This window comes from Arachis hypogaea, chromosome 3 (assembly GCF_003086295.3).
Source record: "Arachis hypogaea cultivar Tifrunner chromosome 3, arahy.Tifrunner.gnm2.J5K5, whole genome shotgun sequence".
Lineage (NCBI taxonomy): Eukaryota > Viridiplantae > Streptophyta > Magnoliopsida > Fabales > Fabaceae > Arachis > Arachis hypogaea.
Genome location: NC_092038.1, coordinates 35,059,704 through 35,081,940, shown reverse-complemented (window position 1 = coordinate 35,081,940; position 22,237 = coordinate 35,059,704).

Sequence of the window (22,237 nt, the reverse complement as noted above, 5' to 3'; positions counted from 1 at the left end):
CGGCGATGCCCAGCAGTGCCGGCGTGTCTCCTTCCCGTCTTCTCTTCTCCCCTGTCACGGCCCTCTCTCTCCCTCCTGTTCCTTCGTTCCCCCTCTCTTTTCTTTCTTTTCCTTCTTTCTTTTGTTTTTGCCAAAGCTAATAAGTGTTGGTGCTGTTAGGAGGGAATGTCGGTGGGGAAAAAGGTAAGTGAGGGTGAGGCGGTGAAAATTAGGGTTTGTGGGATTTAATTTAGGAATTAAGATTTAATTTGGGACAAAAATAAAATTAAGAATTTTGGGTAAATTGAAATTTGATAAATTTTAATAAAATTAGAGTATATTGTATAAAATTATTATTATTTTACATGTGCTAACCTTTATAATTTAAATATAAAAAATAGTTCAAAAATTAAAAAAATTAGATAAAACCTTAAATTACTTTAAACTCAATTAATCAAAATTTACTTTAATTTATCTTTAATAAAATAATTTCTGAGGTTAAGATACTTAATGAATAAATAAATAAAAATTTTCTGAAATTTCTGGGTCTTACATCCTACCCACCTTATAAAAATTTTCGTCCTCGAAAATTAAAGTAATATATAAAGTAATACATAGTCTTTGCACTCTACTTTTTAAACACTTTATAGAAAAGTATGAAATCTTAATATGCATATATAAATGTTCAAAACTTTACAAAAGTTTGGAGGAACAAAATAGGGTGGAAATTAAGATAGATGTTCACAAAACAAAACAGTAGCTAGTGTGGCAAAAAGGGCTACAAAACAAGCTAGTATAAAACAACGGATATAACGCTCGCTCACAGATCTCTTTCCCATTTCAGAACTTCAACCCTCCAATTCCATCAATCATTTCACAACTCCATAACCCATCACAATCCTAACATTCGCAAACTTTTATAAAGAACAAATTGCTATACTCCTTATAACGTTGCACACTTACCAATCCATCTTTCATATTTACGAACAGCATTTTTAAAGTTTTGTTTGCTACCCTTAAAAGTCATACGTGATTCTAAGGCAATCCTCGAGTTTATTCAAAAGAATACAAGACCTTGGAAAAAAGATAAGCAACAAAATCCGCCAATATTTGAAAGGGTTGTTGAAATCACGAGTAATCCGGAATGCATAAGAAATGAAGAGTGTTAGATAGAAAATTAGTTTGGCCATCTCAAGAATGATTTCCGAATCAACAAAACCCGATAGAAATTACAAAAAGAAAAGTAGTGCAATAGTTTAAAGCAAAATTAAGTCAAGTCAAGGAATATGAGGTTTACAGAAGAAGAATGTCTAAGACCAAAGACAAGGCTCATAAGTCTCGAGTAGAATTAAGAATACTTTAGAATGAATTGCTCATAGAAATAAAAAAAACTTCAAAAATTATTTCACATTTTCAAAGGAAAAGTGCGCATCAAACACTTTGTAAAAGAAATAACAAAAGTATATTTGTGGCATTTGATTAATACAATTTCATGTTGAAATAGATTATGTAGAGTTTTAAAAGAAAATGAATACCGATGTGACTAAGAACAAAAATATTCCCTCAAATATTTGAAAAAAATAGTTAGGTGCACCACTGAACCAAAAGTAGGCATAAAACTTGGAAGGAAATCAAATTGCCTTCTGTTAAAATAATTTACAAGTTAAAGACAAAATAGGTGAGGTTTGAAAAAGGAAAGTCAATTGGGTTAAGGCCAAAACAATTTTTTTGAAAATCTTAAAAGACATTTAGGTATTCAATCAAATAAAGGTATACAGTGAAATCGTGGCAAGGTTGTAAGAAAGTCAAACGTTTGTTTAAAAATTCTCAAGGTTTATATTCAATAATAGCTATGGATACAATTTAAGCGAGAAAAATTGATTTAACTTTCTTAAGAAGAGAATCCAAAACTTGTTTTGAAAGTTCATATCAAAACGAAATTGCCATCACATAAAGAATATTCAAGAATATTAAGACGTACTTAAGAAGAAATCAGGTCATACGAAAAAGGATATTAAATCAAGCGAGTTCAAACAAGATCAACTAGACATAAGACATCGAACAAGCCTTCAATCGAGCTACTAAAAATTTAAACTTTCTCTCCAGCAGTCATTCCCTAAAGAGCTAACACATTGGTTTTTACCTCTAAGGATCACGTGTGACATTGAGATAAGTATAAGTACATTTAAAGAGATACAATTCGCGTGTAGAGAAAAATAAGCGATAAAATTATGTTTCTCATGAATTCGGAAGGAGGTGTAAGATTACAACTAAACAACAATGTACAGGCACGAAAAACGTTTTAAAAGAGTTATTTCGTATCCTAACAAGAAATATTGAATTTAGGAACTCAAAAGGAAATAAGAAAAGGGTAGTCATAAATTATATCAAAATAAACTAAAACCAAATCAGAGGAGCACAAGGTTCACAAGAATATGAAGGAATGGTTCAATCACCAACAAATAAGAATGGTTAAAAGTCATAAAGTATGTCGGAAGGGAGAATCAAAATGCAAATAGAAAAGATTTTTTTTATTTCAAAGAACTCCAATAGGAACTATAGAGAGGAACAGGGTAATTGTTTTACAAAACTCAAGGGAATCATCAAAAATGTAAATATTGTGTCATGTAAAAACAAATTCAAGTCAAACTAAATTATGCAAAATTTGTGAAAATGAAAATTAGCTAGGTTAAGGATGAAATGTTTTCTCAACAATCTTAAAAGGTACTTTATATAATCACTTAAGAATTTGCATAAAAACAAAGCGAGGTTGTTAGGAAGTCAAGTTTTTTTTTTGCCAAAACTATTTCTAAAGTAAAGACAAAATATGTGAAATTTGAAAGATAGAATCTAATTGGACTAAGAACCACAAGTAATTCTTTAGAAATCTCAAAAGATACTCAAGCATTTAGTCAATTAGGAATATATAGAGAAATTATAGTAAAACTGAAAGGAAATTCAAATTCTGTTTGAAAAAGAAAATTTGAAGTATGGTTTTAAAAATACATATGAATAAAGACATGACAAATTCAAAATACATTTATCAAAATTTAAAGAATGATTATAGGTACAATCAGGTAAGAAAGGATTGAGTTGAAATTTCTTTTAAGAAAATCGAAAATCTCTTTTAAAAAGTTTAAAACTAAAATTCCAAGTATTTTTTTTAAATCAAAATTTCATGAAAATATTGAAGAAGATTGAATGATAAGGAAACCCTTTCATATTTTGAGAAAGAAACTTAATCAAGGAACTCGAACAGAATTTACAAGGCACGGCCAATCGAATAAGTTCTCAGCTAATCCGAAGAAATACGCAATTCTTTAAGAAAAACAACCCAATCAATAACAATTTATTAAAGATTTCAAAGACATTTTGATGCATTAAACAATTTCAAGATCACATAAAAGAGTACATGAATCAAAGAGTTTGAACAGACAAAAGCAGATCCTCCAAGGAATTTAAGTAAACGTAGAAAGCTAGGATTAAATGAGAATGCATTTCAACATGAGATAAGGTTGAAAATTAGTCAAATTATTCGAAAAGAAATCTCAAATAAATGTTTTCAAGGCACACTATGAAAGAACAAGTTATAAGTCATCAGTAGAATTTTCAAGACATATAAAAGAATATCCTCGAGAATTAATTCCTAACTTCCGCAAGCTGGGCGATAAGCATTACCTATTACTTATCAACTTCAAGTCGCCCATTAATAACCTATTAACTTCCTCGTTCACATAAGCCATCGATATTAAGTTGGCAAAACTTAACATCAACAGATATGCAACGGGCTAACAGTGTTAATTAATAGGCAGTCATGTACATAAAATTCTAATTCTTATTATTTGGACAAGACCTACAACATGACAGATACTCAGAGAATGTAATAAAGCATGGTCAGTCCATCCCCAAGGCTCTAATTAGGATGAACTGCTCTGATACCATAATGTAACACCCTCACTATCAGAAGTCACGCTTCTGGCTGTGCCACTCTGATAGCAGAAAGTATTACGACTACTTTACATACTAAATACTAAAATAGGAGCCTGTGACTCGCCACTGTATCGCTGATTTCTTTGAAAATCGGAAATCAACACTTTATCTTAAGAAAAATACAAACATGCATAGATTCATATACAAGACTCCTTACATAATAACTCATAATATAGCATACATATAAAACATACAATTCCTATCCCTCTTACAAACTTGTAATAACAAAGACGAGAGAAGAAAATAATCTAACTATTACAACAACTTATAAACCAAACGTAGTATAACTCTTCTTAATGCTTCTTCATCCGGTTCCTGAAAAGGTAAAGTTGTAGGGGGTGAGAACCTAACCACACGGTCTCATCACGGAGTTTCAAAGTTGTCATAAGAAGATACTTAATAAGAAAACTGTTTTCAAGCTTAGTGATTATCAATGCCTTATGAATCTTTTAAAAACCAATAGGAAATCGTTCAAAACCTTTTCAAAAAAACAATGTTTAATCTTTCAGAAATCCGAAACCTTTCCTTTCTTATAAGAAAATATCAATAAAAAACCAACCACGCAATCAAACAACACAATCATTAATTCAGCACCAAAGTTCATTCTCAAATGTAGCACGCCAGGACAAAGACAGGCAAAACAGACAAGGAAAGCACAAGTAGGTAGCAGTTACAGCAAATAGTTCAAGTAGCAATTAAGAACAGTTTAGCAATTAAGCAAACCAAAACAAGTTCAAACCCAAGCAAAGCATACAGATGCATATGATGCATGCCTGTCCTATGGCTGATGAGGCTCATCTGTCGGTTATCCAGCCAACCCGACAAGTCTGAATTGTCCTTAGACTGTCCCTTGACGTGCATCCCCAAGAGTCTATGCATAGATTTTTCTCAAATAATCAATATTGCTCAATGGGGGTAACATTCCCGGGAATTTATATAGTGCCCGGTCACACTTACGTCGTAGGGTCAACAGAGTATCGAGTTTTCAACCTGGTACACGTGGTGGCAAGCCATGACACTTAATCCAGGGAATCTCGTATCTCAGATATTTCAAATTCATAAGACAAATGAATAATTCAGAGATCAAATTTCAATATTCTCAATCCATATCTCAACATTCTCATCATTCTCAACATCATCATCATTCATCAATCCAAATCTCATTTCTAAATTCATTCAAAAATCATATTTCAAAGAAAATCCTCATCATCCTTCTTTCCATTCTGTTCATTAACAATTCCAATTCAAAACATAATTCTTTCTTTGATAAATAAGTCAATCTTAAAACATAAAATGTTTAAAAACAAGTCTTTTCAATTAATTATTTCGAATAAAACTTCCAATTTTATAAAAATTTTGGCAACATCTCCTCTAAAACTTGGACTCTACCACCCTTTTCGAGTCCCATCCAGACACTCCTCAAACCCTTTCTCAACCATTTCCACATCTCAATCACTTTCCAAAATTCAACCAGTTCCAATATCATTATTTTCAAATCAAACCAATTCCAATAATAAAACCCTTCTTAAAATCAAACCAGCTCAAGTATTAAATCATTTATAAAATCAGACCAACTCGAAATCAAACCTCTTTAACTCCAAACCAAGAAAAACCACTTTTCATAATAACCAAGTAAATAACTTTTCAAACCCATTTCTTATCAACAACCGTACTTCACTCAAACAATCAAACAACCATATCCACAAGACAAACATAATCACAGAAATATATTTTTACATCAATATCTATTTATAACAACTCTGTAATATAAAATAAATTTTAAGAAAAACCCCTACTTCAATGTCGCAATCGCATAATTCTAACACAACAGCCCGGCTTAGCCTAAACTCACAATAGCACTGGCAATTCTAACACAACCGGGACGATTGCAGCATCACCAACTCCGATTACTCGCGCAGCAACATCGAACTTGATGGAATCAAACGCAGAAATAACTCTAAAAATTCAAGACAACACCGAAACTAAAATGGAATTAAAATCATAACAAACAAATAAACAAGACCAAGGCAGTTCAGAGTATAAAAGTGAAATAGAGTTAGGAAAAAGGCTAGACCTAGAGCAGTGACACTGAACTTGAATTGGAGCAAGTCAACAACAACGATTCTTAAAGAGCGTAAGCCATCACAACCCAAAGTTGCAGCGGCCTAATCCTAAAACATCAACGCCTTAAAGTTCTCAATCAACGGATACCAGGATAGTAGCAGTGTTTAACAGAAATATAGGTTTTCCTTATTCAGAAAAGAAAAAGACTAAAACAAAATGGATGCGGAGTAAGGATTGAGGAGTTACATATTCAGAAATAGCAGAATTGGGATTGAAACTAGAAAAAGGGTAGTGCTGATTCGAAGACAAGAACAGAGGAGGCTGTGGTGGATCCTTCTAGTGGCAGCTTGGACGGCGGCAGAGAAACTCGTGGGGACCGTATAACCAATAGACACAGGCTTGGAAGCGGTTTCAAGTGCCAGCAGCGGCGGCAAGGAGCTTCGGCAATGCAGCTGCTGTGTGGGCAGAAGGATAACGAGCCCAGCAACGCGGCGGCGACGGCAGCTCCGCGACGGTTTCCCTTGCGCGAGACCTCTGTTCGCCACTCCAACGGCGGCGGATCTGAAGATGATAACACGGGGTGGTTGCAGCGGCGTTCAAGCTTCAGCGACGGCGTGGATGGATCCTCGACGGCCATGGTTTTCCCTATGCGAAATTGACAGTGTGAACGGCGGCAACGCATGGCGCAGTGGCGACGCGAGACAGGGCAGAGCGCGGTGGCACGGTTGGACGAGTTCGGCGGTGACGTGGCTTAACGGCAGGGTCTCCCTCCAAGGCTCGGTAAAAAATGACGGCGGCGCCGATACCCAGCAGTGCCGACGCGTCTCCTTCCCGTCTTCTGAACCCATGTCGCGGCCCTCTCTCTCCCTCCTTTCTCCCTTCTGTTCCTTCGTTTCCCCTCTCTTTTCTTTTCTTTCCTTCTTTCTTTAGTTTTTGCCAAAGCTAATAAGTGTTGGTGCTGTTAGGAGGGAATGGCGGTGGGAAAAAAGGTAAGTGACGGTGAGGCGGTGAAAATTAGGGTTTGTAGGATTTAATTTAGGAACTAAGATTTAATTTGGGACAAAAATAAAATTAGGAATATTGGGTAAATTGAAATTTGATAAATTTTAATAAAATTAGAGTATATTGTATAAAATTATTATTATTTTACATTTGCTAACCTTTATAATTTAAATATAAAAAATAGTTCGATAATTATAAAATTAGATAAAACCTTAAATTACTTTAAAATCAATTAATCAAAATTTACTTTAATTTATCTTTAATAAAATAATTTCTAAGGTTAAGATACTTAATGAATAAATAAATCAAAATTAATTCTTAATAAATTTTTTTCTGAAATTTCTGGGTCTTACGCCTACCCACTTTATAAAAATTTTGTCCTAAAAAATTAAAGTAATATATAAAGTAATATATAGTCTTTGCACTCTACTTTTTAAACACTTTATAGAAAAGTATGAAATCTTAATATGCATATATAAATGTTCAAAACTTTACAAAAGTTTGGAGGAACAAAATAGGGTGCAAATTAAGATAGGTGTTCATAAAACAAAACAGTAGCTAGTGTGGCAAAAAGGGCTACAAAACAAGTTAGTATAAAACAACGGATATAACGCTCGCTCACAGATCTCTTTTCCATTTCAGAACTTCAACCCCCCAATTTCATCAATCATTTCACAACTCTATAACCCGTCACAATCCTAACATTCGCAAACTTTTACAAAGAATAAATTGCTATACTCCTTATAACGTTGCACACTTACCAATCCATCTTTCATGTTTACGAACAACATTTTTAAAGTTTTGTTTGCTACCCTTAAAAGTCATACGTGATTCTAAGGCAATCCTCGAGTTTATTCAAAAGAATACAAGACCTTGGAAAAAAGATAAGCAACAAAATCTGCCAGGGTTTGAAAGGATTGTTGAAATCACGAGTAATCCGGAATGCATAAGAAATGAAGAGTGTTAGATAGAAAATTAGTTTGCCCATCTCAAGAATGATTCCCGAATCAACAAAACCCGATAGAAATTACAAAAAGAAAAGTAGTGCAGTAGTTTAAAGCAAAATTAAGTCAAGTCAAAGAATATGAGGTTTACAGAAGAAGAATGTCTAAGACCAAAGACATGGCTCATAAGTTTCGAGTAGAATTAAGAATACTTTCGAATGAATTGCTTATAGAAATGAAAAACATTTCAAAAATTATTTCACATTTTCAAAGGAAAAGTACGCATCAAACACTTTGTAAAAGAAATAACAAAAGTATATTTGTGGCATTAGGTTAATACAATTCTATGTTGAAATAGATTATGTAGAGTTTTAAAAGAAAATGAATACCGATGTGACTAAGAACAAAATATTTCCTCAAATATTTGAGAAAAATAGTTAGGTGCACCACTTAACCAAACGTAGGCATAAAACTTGGAAGGAAATCAAATTGCCTCTTGTTAAAATAATTTACAAGTTAAAGACAAAATAGGTGAGGTTTGAAAAAGGAAAGTCAATTGGGTTAAGGCCAAAACAATTTTTTTTCAAAAATCTTAAAAGACATTTAGGTATTCAATCAAATAAAGGTATACAGTGAACACGTGGTAAGGTTGTAAGAAAATCAAACGTTTGTTTAAAAATTTTCAAGGTTTATATTCAATAATAGCTATGGATACAATTTAAGCGAGAAAAATTGATTTAACTTTCTTAAGAAGAGAATCCAAAACTTGTTTTGAAAGTTCATATCAAAACAAAATTGCCATCACATAAAGAATATTTAAGAATATTAAGACGTACTTAAGAAGAAATCAGGTCATACGAAAAAGGATATTAAATCAAGGGAGTTCAAACAAGATCAACTAGACATAAGGCATCGAACAAACTTTCAATCGAGCTACTAAAAACTTAAACTTTTTCTCCTACCAGTCGTTCCCTAAAGAGCTAACACATTGATTTTTACCTCTAAGGATCACGTGTGACATTAGGATAAGTATAAGTACATTTAAAGAGATACAATTCGCGGGTAGAGAAAAATAAGCGATAAAATTATGTTTCTCATGAATTCGAAAGGAGGTGTAAGATTACAACTAAACAATAATGTACAGGCACGTAAAACGTTTTAAAAGAGTTATTTCGTATCCTAACAAGAAATATTGAATTTAGGAACTCAAAAGAAAATAAGAAAATGGTAGTGATAAATTATATCAAAATAAACTAAAACCAAATCAGAGGAGCACAAGGTTCACAAGAGTACGAAGGAATGGTTCAAATCACCAACAAATAAGAATGGTTAAAAGTCATAAAGTATGTCGGAAGGGAGAATCAAAATGCAAATAGAAAAGATTTTATTTTATTTCAAAGAACTCCAATAGGAACTATAGAGAGGAATAGGGTAATTGTTTTACAAAACTCAAGGGAATCATAAAAAATGTAAATATTGTGTCATGTAAAAATAAATTCAAGTCGAACTAAATTATGCAAAATTTGTGAAAATGAAAATTAGCTAGGTTAAGGATGAAATGTTTTCTCAACAATCTTAAAAGGTACTTTACATAATCACTTAAGAATTTTTGCATAAAAACAAAGCGAGGTTATTACGAAGTCAAGTTGTTTTTTTTTTGCCAAAACTATTTCTAAGGTAAAGACAAAATATGTGAAATTTGAAAGATGAAATCTAATTAGACTAAGAACCACAAGTAATTCTTTAGAAATCTCAAAAGATACTCAAGCATTTAGTCAATTAGGAATATATAGAGAAATTACAATAAAATTGAAAGGAATTTCAAATTTTGTTTGAAAAGAAAATTTGAAGTATGATTTTAAAAATACATATGAATAAAGACATGCCAAACTTAAAATACCTTTATCAAAATTTAAAGAATGATTATAGGTACAATCAGGTAAGAAAGGACTGAGTTGAAATTTCTTCTAAGAAAATCGAAAATCTCTTTTAAAAATTTTAAAACTAAAATTCCAAGTGTTTTTTTTATATCAAAATTTCATAAAAATATTCAAGAAGATTGAATGATAAGGAAACCCTCTCATATTTTGAGAAAGAAACTTAATCAAGGAGCTCGAACAGAATTTACAAGGCACGGCCAATCGAATAAGTTCTCAGCTAATTCGAAGAAATACAAAATTCTTTAAGAAAAACAACCCAATCAATAACAATTTCTTAAAGATTTCAAAGACCTTTTGATGCGTTAAACAATTTCAGTATCACATAAAACAGTACATGAATCAAAGAGTTTGAACAAACAAAAGCAAATCGTCCAAGGAATTTAAGTAAATGTAGGAAGCTAGGATTAAACAAGAATGCATTTCAACAAGAGATAAGGTTGAAAAATAGTCAAACTATTCGAAAAAAATCTCAAATAAATGTTTTCAAGGCACACTATGAAAGAACAAGTTACAAGTCATCAGTAGAATTTTCACGACACATAAAAGAATATCCTCAAGAATTAATTCCTAACGTCCGCAAGCTAGGCGATAAGCGTTACCTATTACTTATCAATTTCAATTCGCCTATTAATAACCTATTAACTTCCTCGTTCACATAAGTCATCGACATTAAGTTGGCCAAACTTAACATCAACAGATATGCAACGGTAAGCTAACAGTGTTAATTAATAGGCAGTCATGTACATAAAATTCTAATTTTTATTATTTGACAAGACCTACAACATGACAGACACTCAAAGAATGCAATGAAGCATGGTCAGTCCATCCCCAAGGCTTTAATTAGGATGAACTGCTCTGATACCATAATGTAACACCCTCACTATCAGAAGTCACGCTTCTGGCTGCGCCACTCTGATAGCATAATGAACTCCAATTATTTTTTAGTTGGGTCTATATACAATTAAGCCAATTACTACCAAAATGGACCTAATTGAAAAAAAAATTGCTGCAGGGACCCAATTAAAAAGAAAAAAAATATAGGGACCTAATTAAAAATTTTGCAAAACTATAAGGACCAAGAGAATAATTAAACCAACTAATCTAGTCAAATGCTAGTATAGCTAAACTATTTAAATAATATTTAAGTTATTTTAAATATTAGACACATATAGTCATATAGATTAGAGTCATCGCAACTAACTGAAATAATGTTATCAACTTGAACATTTAGAATCCTTGCAGATTTAGAACATCCTCTTGTTAAATAAGTTTTATTATCCATTATCCATATAATGTGGCAAGGTATAGAATAGTCACACTGATAAACTAAATTAACATTTATTACTATCAACGGCATTGCATTGATCCATTTGAAGACAGGTAGTTTTTGAAAAAAAATATAATATAAAATTATTTTTTATTATGAAAATTTTAAAAGAAGAAAATTTAATATAGTATCAATATTTTAAATTGCATCTCTAAACCTAACATAATTCTTTGAAAAGAATCTAAATTGAACAAACTCAATCTCATTATATGCTCCACTTTGAAGATTTTTTGGTAGAAAAAATATAGAGGAGATGGAATTTGATCTTGGCATGTAAAGTTTTTTTAAAGCAATTACTCAATCAAAAATCGAGCTCCTCCTAAAAAGACTAACTTTACCCACATTCTATTAGGTTGGTCATAATATATTAGTAGATCCGACCATTCTTCAGTAAAATAGAGTTCGTTGCCTATTCATTGAACTCTTATATCAATATAATTAGAACTTGAATCAGTGAATACAACTTAAGATAGTATTTCACTACAAGAAAAACGTTGAATTTCATCGGATTTACTATCAGAAAAATAAATAAAATCTGACGGTAATTTAAATAAGGTCGGATTTACCGTAAAAAACTAATCATATGGTATAAATCTCGCCGGTAAATATTTACTGTCGGATTTTTTCATCCACCGGTAATTACCGTCGGAAGTTGCGAAGGATCACCAGCTCGAAAAACCAATTGGTTATCGGCAGATTCTTTCGACGGTATTGTTGGCACCAAAAATGTTGTTTTGCGTACTGTTATCATCGGATTATTTCTATGGTAATTTCGAAGGTAATTTCAATTTTAATTTTAAGTTTTTTAATTTGAAATACATGGTCAATTTTAATTTTAAATTTAAAATTTTCTCACATAATTAGTAGTCCATTCATAAATAATAAAAAACTTATTTAATAAAAATAAATGATACACTGTTCAAATATATTAAAAATTAACTACATCAAATAAGTACAGTGAAACAACTAAACAAAAAATCAATAACTACAGATCTAGGTAGTCGTCGTCGTCGCCGATCCCGTGACCCTGAGTCGGTGCCGCAGAAGGCAATGATGTCTGTATGCCATTAGCAGGTCCACTGCCACCTACTGCAGGACCGCTGCCACTAGCAGGATTGCTGCCACCAGCAAGATCGATGCGAGCGGCACGCATCTGGGTCTGGTACACGTCTATCTGAGCCTCCATATGCTGCATCCGCTCCACCGACTTCCGGAACTCCAGCCTGAGCCCATTAGTAGACGTCACACGGATGAGGATCTCCTGATACCTCTCATGATAATTGTTAAGCTCCTGAGCCTGCTACTGAAGGCTGCGCTGAAGCTCTTGCACCTACAACCTCAAATTAACGTCTTCTTCGGGCTTGATGGCTCGACTAGTGGCAGAGCCTGTTGACAGCCTCAATGTGGATGTGTGGAGACTATTGGCGAAGAACGATCTGATTTCGTATACGCAGTTCTTGTACGGCACTGAGGTGTCTCCCGCCAAACTGCATCGGTATCGACGACTGCAGTTGCAAATCCATCAGCGGCGTCCTTCCCACCTTGCTGAGACGGTTGACTCACGACCTCTAGTCTCTGTGTGTAGGACTCCTGTGTAATTAACACAAATTATTGTGATTAGTACGTCGACAGATATAAAGTTAATCTCTAATAATTTTATAGCAGAAAATAATCAGATGTATGTTTTCTTACATAATGATCTTGAGACCGCTGATCAGCAAATGTCTCCTTGTTCTCTTTCAGCGTGTGGGTGTACCTGAACGTCTCCTCCAATATCGCTTCGTAATCCAATGATTTTGACTACACATGTTCCCTTGAAACAATATGATTAGGATTCCTAGTATTGATATGCAGAAGAATATAACTAAGTTGTTAACAAAATTAAAGTCAGTTTATATACTATCCTTGCCTTCGTCTTCATGAAAGTTGTTGAACTGCCAGTATACTTTCAGACACTTTCATCAATAATTCAGAACCTATAAATCTAAACTAAACTATCATAACCACCTAAATTCACTAAAACAAAAAATTAAACTAACTCGACTAATTAAACCAATCTAATGATCTAAAATAACTACCAGGATTTAAAAAAATGTTCAAACAAAGAACCTTGAATGCAGGGTGCAGAAAGCAACGAAGAAGGAGGGAATAAGGCGACGACATCGAGTTGTTGCCGGTGCTAGAGGCGGCGGTCGTGAGCCATCAGAGCAGGGAGCTGGAGGCTATGGGCTGAAAAGGACGAAAAGGAGAAGGAGGAAAGGACCGCGACGACGCTGAGAGGGAGGGGAAGAAGGAGAAGGAGGCACCAGTAGTAGGGGTTGATGGCGACAGAGAGGGGGTGGCAATGGCAGTGGTCTCGACGGCAGGTAGCTAGTACGCGAGAGAGAGAGATGAATGGTGGTGAGGGTTCGAATGATGGGGAAAGGGTTCGTGATTTGAATTTACGCCATCTTTATCATCAGAAAATTCCGACGGTACACCATTGCAGGTCACCAAAATACATCGTTTCACTAAATTGAGTTAATTCGACGGTAAATCCGATGATAAAGAACGTGCCAATTTAATTTATTTTTTCTCCAAAAATTACCGGCAGATTTATCATCGAAAAACAAAATTCTTCGATAATTAAAAAATCTTACGAATTCGATGTAGTTATTGACGGTAAATCTGCCGCTACTCTGCAATGTTAAATTTGACGATAAATTCGATGGTACTCAACTTTTTTCTTGTAATATTTGATAAATGTGGTTTACTGTAAACAATTGTGATAAAGGACACATCGTAACGTTAGACAAAAAATAAATTTAAGCAAGAAAAACAAATTATCAAAAGAATAATAGAATGATTATATAAAAAAAAATTATACTACTACATCAAAAAAATATCATAAAAATTATAATTTGTACCTTAGAAAAATTAATTTCGATAAAAAATAAAAATTAATGAACCACAAAAAAAATTATATACGATTTTTAATAATATAAAAATAATTATAAAAATTAATTATTAATATTAATATTAATTTGATATTAATTAAATACATACATAATAAATTAACAAAACTATATATTAATATTATATTTATAATTAATTGTGTTTGATTAAAAATTATATTATAATAATTAATCATAATTACTGAAAATTATTTTTTTTATGATATTTTTTAACTTAATAAGCCAAAAATTAATCTGTTGTAATATTAAATTTTATTTAAAAGTTTGTTGTACGACGAAATTTAAATATTCAATACTTACTTAAACATACTTAGTAAACTAATTATTACACCAACTTAATTTGGTTATGGAAAACCAGTTTTGAAAGGAAACAGCGTAACCCAGTTGATGGAAAAATATATTTATGCTCAATCCTCCTGTTAAAGCATGTGGTTGCCCAACCTCCTATAAAATAAGTCAAGACTCGATCTATCTATAATCTAACTGTGTTAATTATTATTTGGATAAGAATGACCACTCAAGCGAGAAGAATCTTATTAAATCGTAAGAGAAAAAATGGCACATGAATTGCGCGCGCTCTCTCTCTAATATGCACACAGTAAATTCTAGTTGGACTATATTATGATGATTACGATAACTTAAAATTACATTTTTTATATTTTAATAACAAATTTTTTAAAAATGTTATTTAAAAAAATATTATTTAATAATAAAAAATATTATCTTAAATTTTATTAATAATTTTTTAAAAGGAAAAGTCTAGGAACCAGCAATTTTATTGAATTTTGGCCAACATATAACCAACAGAGGAAGGTGAGCCATTGGATGAAATCTCACACCAATCTCACACCATCAAATCATCATTGATGGCTAATTGATGGCTAATAATCACAAAAATTGCTGGCCCCTAACATTGCTCTTTTTAAAATACTATAATTACCTAACATAATCGTACTAGAATATCATGCTCTTTTCTTAGAATTACCTACTTCGATCCATTTTCTTCTCCTCTGTGCCTTGCAGATGATGTATTATTATGGACCATTGCTGCTTTGAAGTATACATACAAATGAACAGATTTGGAAGGATTATGAAAAGTGCATGTGTTGAAATTAAAAGAGAATCCTTTCCTTGTTGATTATAATTAGGAAGAGAGAGTACATTTACATAAGAGTAACGCAGAGTATCAGAGGTTGAAGTGATGGAATAACATACAGAAAGGATTGATGATAAACACAAAAACAGAAACAGAGATGAATGTTAAGTAAGTAGTATTACAGCGGTTACACAGAAACGCCATCCTTATCAGCAGCCATGGACTTGGACCGTGGAGTGCTGAAGGAATATCCTGTTCCTGTTGCTAATGACCGGTGAAAACGGCACCGGAACGACCCTTCATGTGTCGTTGGAGAGCACAGGCACTGTCCTCTTCCCATCGCCGGCGCCCCGCCGCTCCCGCTATCGTTCGCTGCTGATGTGGACACCGTAAACTTGGCCTGAACCTTTGACTGGGACTGCGACTGGATGGTAGCCATGGATGAAGAAGCTTTAAGAGGTCAATGACTAGAACCTTCCCTTTTATAGAAGAAAGTAGAAATTAGAAACCACACCCCCAAAAAGCAAACTTCTACTTAATTAGATTAATTAAACCATTGCTATTTATACACTACTAAATTGGTATTTGACATATAATAAATAAAAAATATTAAACTAGTTAGTATTAAATAAAGAAGAGTGTTAGGATCAATATATTTTGTAATTTATAATTATTAATTAATTATTATTAATATTTTTAATAGTGTAAAATTATATTTAATAGTATTAGATTAGTCTTTTTTTACTGATTAAGTGCTAATTAACCAATTTAAATTGGTCGAGTGATCAATTCACTCGCCCGCTTAAACAAGTGTCCATGGTTTAAATCGCGCTTTATACATGCAACAATCCATTGGCCAGCGACAGACCTTTAAACCTTAATAATATTTGCCCTAAATTTTTTCTAAAATGAATATTAAAATTAATATATATGATAATTATCTTTTTATGTTTATATAATATTTTTTAAAAATAATTAATTATTAAAACATATAAAACATCAAGTTAAATATACAAGTACTATTTCAGCGTTTCTCTCTTTTATATTTGTCAGCGTTATTATAGGGGAAGTTGTACATGTTATCATGGGAGGTGGTGGTACCCATTCAGATGGTCTATGTTGATTTTTTCTTTATAACAGAAAATTATGGAAATTTTTGGATGCACAAAAAGTACTTTGACCCCACGCTTGACTCATTTATCAAAATAACAAAATAATATATGGGATGTCATATTATTATGATAATTTAATTTGACAATCATTTTTGTTGCCTTCTAGTTCATTTTAGCTATTATTATTATTATTATTATTATTATTATTATTATTATTATTATTATTATTATTATTATTATTATTATTATTATCCTGTTCAAAACAGTCCATGGTTGCTGTTGCTCTATCCGTTGAGTATTTATTTCTCCTGGTCTAACTGCATACATATAGGATAGGAATAGGATAAACATCGAGATCAATTTAAGAAAAAATAACTTCGGATTGTGATCAAAACAATTCTTTCTCGCCTTATGTGGAAGCTTATAGTATGATCTAAGATAGTGGATTGCGCACGTGGCATATGTTTTCCAAACAAAGATTAAGATACCTAGAAACTACAAGAGTTTCGTTTAGAAAGACAGTGGATACGATACTCCTACAAAGTTACATGAAGATAATCATATGCCTAAGTCAGAATTATACAAATTTCAATGAAATCGCCACTAAACGGAAACAAATACGGCAGCGCGTGTTCTTCTGCCGCACTGACCGTCGCAACATTTTCATTTTGCAGCGATTTCGGTCAAATTGCCGCGAAATACTAACATAATTACAGTGCCTACGAAAATCACCGCAATAATCATCGCTAATTTTTTCTTACAACAGTTTCGATTGACCACCCCAGAAAAATCATATCGAATTTTTTGTAGTGACAATAACCAAATTATAGTATTAATATTGTATTACTTATTGTACTTAACACTGCCTTGAAAATAAATATGGAATATGATCAATAAATATAATATTAAAATATCTAAATAATAATATGTATGACTTACGAAAAAAAGTTGTTTAAAGTAATATGATATTATGAACAATATAGTAGTTTCCATTCCTCTTCCCACGTTTAAAATTTTGTGAGACTTGTTCTTGTTACAAGAAAAAAATCTTACATAATTAAAATTTTTAAAAAATCTTTAATGATAAAAACTTGTAAAAGATGTGTATTTTTTGTTAAATATTGAATAGATAATTTTAGGAACAGCAATTAAGATATTTTAATAAAGCTGGGCAATCAACGTCAAACCTTATAGTAGGCCCTTGTGCCATGGCAAAGTGGGTACGCGATGATGAGTGTGACAATGAGGCCCCCATCCAAAAAATGAGACTGTCCGAAGTCCAATATGTTTGATTTAAAGTCCGTAATCCTAGTTCCGGGGTCCAGTTAAGAACAATAAATATCTAGGATTCTTATAGTGATGTTAAATCAGTTTCTTTATAATAGTCATCAAAAAAAAAAAAAAAAAATCAGTTTCTTTATAATGAATTTAAATAAATAAGACGCAAAAAATCTTTAGAAAATGTAGGTTAGATGTTGTTTCTAGGATTGGTACATAAGTAATTTTTTTTAATTTTTAATTTATAAAAAATTATAATATTAATATTTTATGTAATTTTTAAAATTAATTTGTAATTTTTTAAAAAGTTATTTATATACCTAAAAAAAAATTAAAAAAGTGACTTTTCTTATAATAAAATATTTTTATTATTCTTTTAAAATAAGTATTTTTAAGACTAAAAAACAAAACACAAAATAATTTATTTATAAATTACTTTTAATATAAGTTATTTAAGTTATTTATCCAAACTCACCATGATCTAAATTAGCATGACAAAAATTAATAAAAAAGGTCTCTAGTGACTAAAGATGGCAAAGGTTTGACTTACCTATAAACACATGACATATGACGAGCTAATTGCGGATTCTTAGTGTACTTGATGCGTGGTAAATGTTGTTGGTTGTCGTAGGATAAATTCGTAAATGTACTCACAAAAAGAATGTCTATATCATGTGGGTCGTGAATGAAAAAGAAAAAAGCTCGAATTATTTTTTTTTTGGGTGGATCACACCAAAAAGATGATGGTTGGGCACTCACAGTGTGAAATCCCATTACAAGGTTGGGTCAATAAAAATATGAAATGCTAATTAATTTGGGTTGGTCGAGTAATCAACTCATTCGTCCATTTAAATAAGTTGAGGGTTCCAATCCCGCCTTAGGCATGCAGTAATCTATTAGCCAGCGATAAATCCTTAAATAGAATTTAAATACACAATGGATTAGTCCTTAATTTATTGAGTTAAAAAATACTGTAGGCAACAAAAAAAATATGAACTGCTAATAATTGCTAGCAATCTGGGGGGAAAAGACAAGAACAAAATCATGTTACATTTTTGTGAATTGTTTTTTTTTCTAAAGTCTGATAATTCCATTCATAAAATGAAAGAAATATATAAGTGTCCATATATGGGACAAGCAAAAGAAACGGAAGACTCTCAATACTCTACTATAGAGATAACATCATATAATAATCTAATAAGAGAAATAAAAGAAAGCAAAGTGCTCATCAATTAGGAATTGAGGATTTGTTGAAATTCCTTCTGCAGCTTCAAAGTTGACGCCATTATCTCTTCCACACTAGTTGATATATTATCAAAGATAAACCTGTTCCTAGCCTTTCATAAGGACCAGCTCAAAACCACCATCATCATCCTTTGAGACGAGTTATTGGGTTGGGTACGTAAGACCCATTTTCAAGTTCCACTCAATATAGAAATCAGAGTCTTTAGTGCCCCTTCTAACAGTCGGTAAACCCATTTTGACCAAATCTCCATTGATTTCTCACAATGGAAGATACAATGATTGATTGTTTTTGGGAATTGTAAGCATATTCGGCAGGTGGGTTGAATCGATGGGATGCGATGACGAAACTTTTGCAGCAGTGGAAGCTTTTCATATAAGCCCTTCCAGAGAAAAATCTTAATCTTCGCTGAGATTTTTCAGCTTCCACAGTTCTCGCCACAAGTTTTGTTGTCTCATAATCTCTGGGCAAAATTCAATAGGAGGATGCGAGAACCTATAAGTCACATGGTACCCAGTACTCACTTCATACAAACCACTTTTATTAATGGCTTAATAAATTTTATCTTCTCTACCCCTAATTGTTGTTGCTAACACACGCTGACTAGTACCCTCAGAAAAATAGTTCTAATTAGAGTTTGATTAAACAGACCATTAGAAAGTATTAAGTTCTTGACCATTAATAGTAGTTGATTTTGTAGATTGGAAGCTTCAGATGGAGGGACAACACAAGGATATGGAGGAGCAAGCTAAGGATCATTGAAGATTCGGATACTGGACCCATCACCAACTCGCCAAATCAATCCCTTTTCAATAACCTTACGCCCTTCCAATATGCTACGCCACCCCTATGAAGGTACTACTTCGATCTCTGCATTCATTATAAAATTGTATCGAAAATATTTATCTTTGAGGAGTCTAGATAGGAACGATTGTGGTCGAGAGACAGCTTTTCAATATTATTTTGCTAATAGCGCCAAATTCTGAGCTCCTAGGTCCTTAAAATTTAGTCCATCTTCTAATTTCAGTCTTGTTATAGTATTCCAGCTAACACTATACAAAACACGCTAATTTGCGGAGTTTTTTTCTTATTTGCGGCGATTTTTAAACCCCACAAATTGCGTAACGGTGGTTTAATAAAATGACGCAATTAGGTGTCTTGCAATAAATTACGAGAGTTTTTTTGGTACTAACTCTATTTTAAACTTTGAATAGCGATGGTTTTTTGCCCTTCGCTGTTCGCGGCGGTTTCAACTAAATTGCATTGGTTTCCAAAGACATCCAACGGTCCTGTGTTACGGCGATTTTGATTCAGGTTGTGGAAAATTTTAAACCACTGCGAATATCATATACTTAAAACAATTTTTTCTTTTGTGAGAGTTGTGAACACCTGCAATTTGAAATGTGCTGTCAAAATATTTATACTATGCATATATATAGTTTTTTCTTATTTTATAAAATATTAATTAGAATGCAAAATTTAATAAAAATAAAATTCATTAAAGTTTAAATTTACAACACCAAATTATCATTATAATGTCATGATGTATTCGGCCAACAAATTGTGTAACTATGCCGACTCTGCAAAAAAATTGCCTCTATAACACCGCTAATGACAGTCATCTATGCTGAATAACAGCATACAGATCGAGCTTTGATTTTCGCAAATTGAAGAGAAGTCACTACCGACGCTTTTTCTGTTTGCATCGCAAGCAAACTTTATGTGTTAGCTCCGGTGACGGTGCACACATTGGGTACCATTAAGCGAAGAGATGGATAGAAAGAGATCTAATAAGGGAGGAGAATGGTTTTATTTATTTTCATGCCTTTATCCTTTCATTGCGCCATATAATATGACACTTCTTTTATTTGCTCAGAACCCATACATAACGTTTTTTTTATTTTGGACAACTTCAGGCCTAATTACCAGTTCCCAAGTGACGGAACTCACAACCCGACCGGCTGAATCTGAAAAAAAGAAAAACGATGCCTCTCGTTCATTCTCCATGACTGCCACTGATGTTATTCATTATGCTTAAAGAAGAGTTAAAATTATTTGGCAAATAAACTGTTAAAGAATTAATTTCTACCCAAAGGTAGGCCTAAGAAAACCAAAAAGATATATATGTAAAGGAACAAATATATATGGGCTATCTATATGCATATGCTCAAATAATGGCTATTCAATTTTCTTTTTAATTGTCATTTAGGGTCCAGAAGAAGGAAAGATTGTAACTCCCCCACACATATAATAACCATTTAGGCATCTCTTTATTTAGTGACTAACTAATTAAAAGGAAAGTAAGCAAAGCAAAGAGAAGAGAGAAAGGAGTTTCAGTAGAAGTACAGAATAAGAGTTTGCGCCAGCAACATCTTTCCTAAGATCCATCTGCAGAGCAAACCAAGGTTTGAACCATCTATGTGAAATGTCATCTCTATCTGAATTCTAATAGTCTCTCTTAACACAAAGAGAAACTAAAATTTTTTTTAATTTTTCTAATACAATTTCTTTGCAATAAGAGGAAAAATCGTTGATCTCTTCTCCGGTGCTGAGAAGATGATTAGCAACATGACAAAATTGGATGGCGATGCATGCAGATAGGAATGATGCCAACAGGTAAAAAATTGAACCCTCATTAATCTTTACTCCGCATATCTATAAAAAAAATGAACATACAGTAACACTCAACTAGTACATGACATAGGAATATACTATTATAGATTGGTAAAATTGTTAGTCCCCTTATCCCATATTTAGTAAAAAACTCTTCAAATCATACAAACTTAATTAGGTTTTATAGGTCACAGTTTTAACCCCTTCTAACCAATAATAAAGCCGTGAAAACTTAATAGGTTATACATCCTTAGAGACCTCTTTTTATCAGTCAAAAAACTTTAAAAAATTTGTTTTAATGCATTCAACTCATTATTAAATGACCAAACTCTATTTTGAATTCAGTATAAAAAGCCAACTTCATAAAGAAATTGACAAACAATTTATTTGAAGTACTTAAAAATAAAGATTCATCAAAAGGATAGATGATATTTAACCCAATTGAACAAAAAAGATTTTTTAATAATTTCATTTTTTGAGTAGTTTTTATATAACTTTTTAGATAGTTGTGTTAAAAATAATTTTTTTCGAATTAAATAACAGATATATTAGCATAAGATTCATGAAATAATTGTACTCATTAATAATTTATTATGTACCAAAAGTATTGTTAATTTTTTTATCTGATTAATTATAATTATTGTGTAGTTAACCATTTTTTATGTCATATTTTATTAAGCCTGGCTTGGGATTAA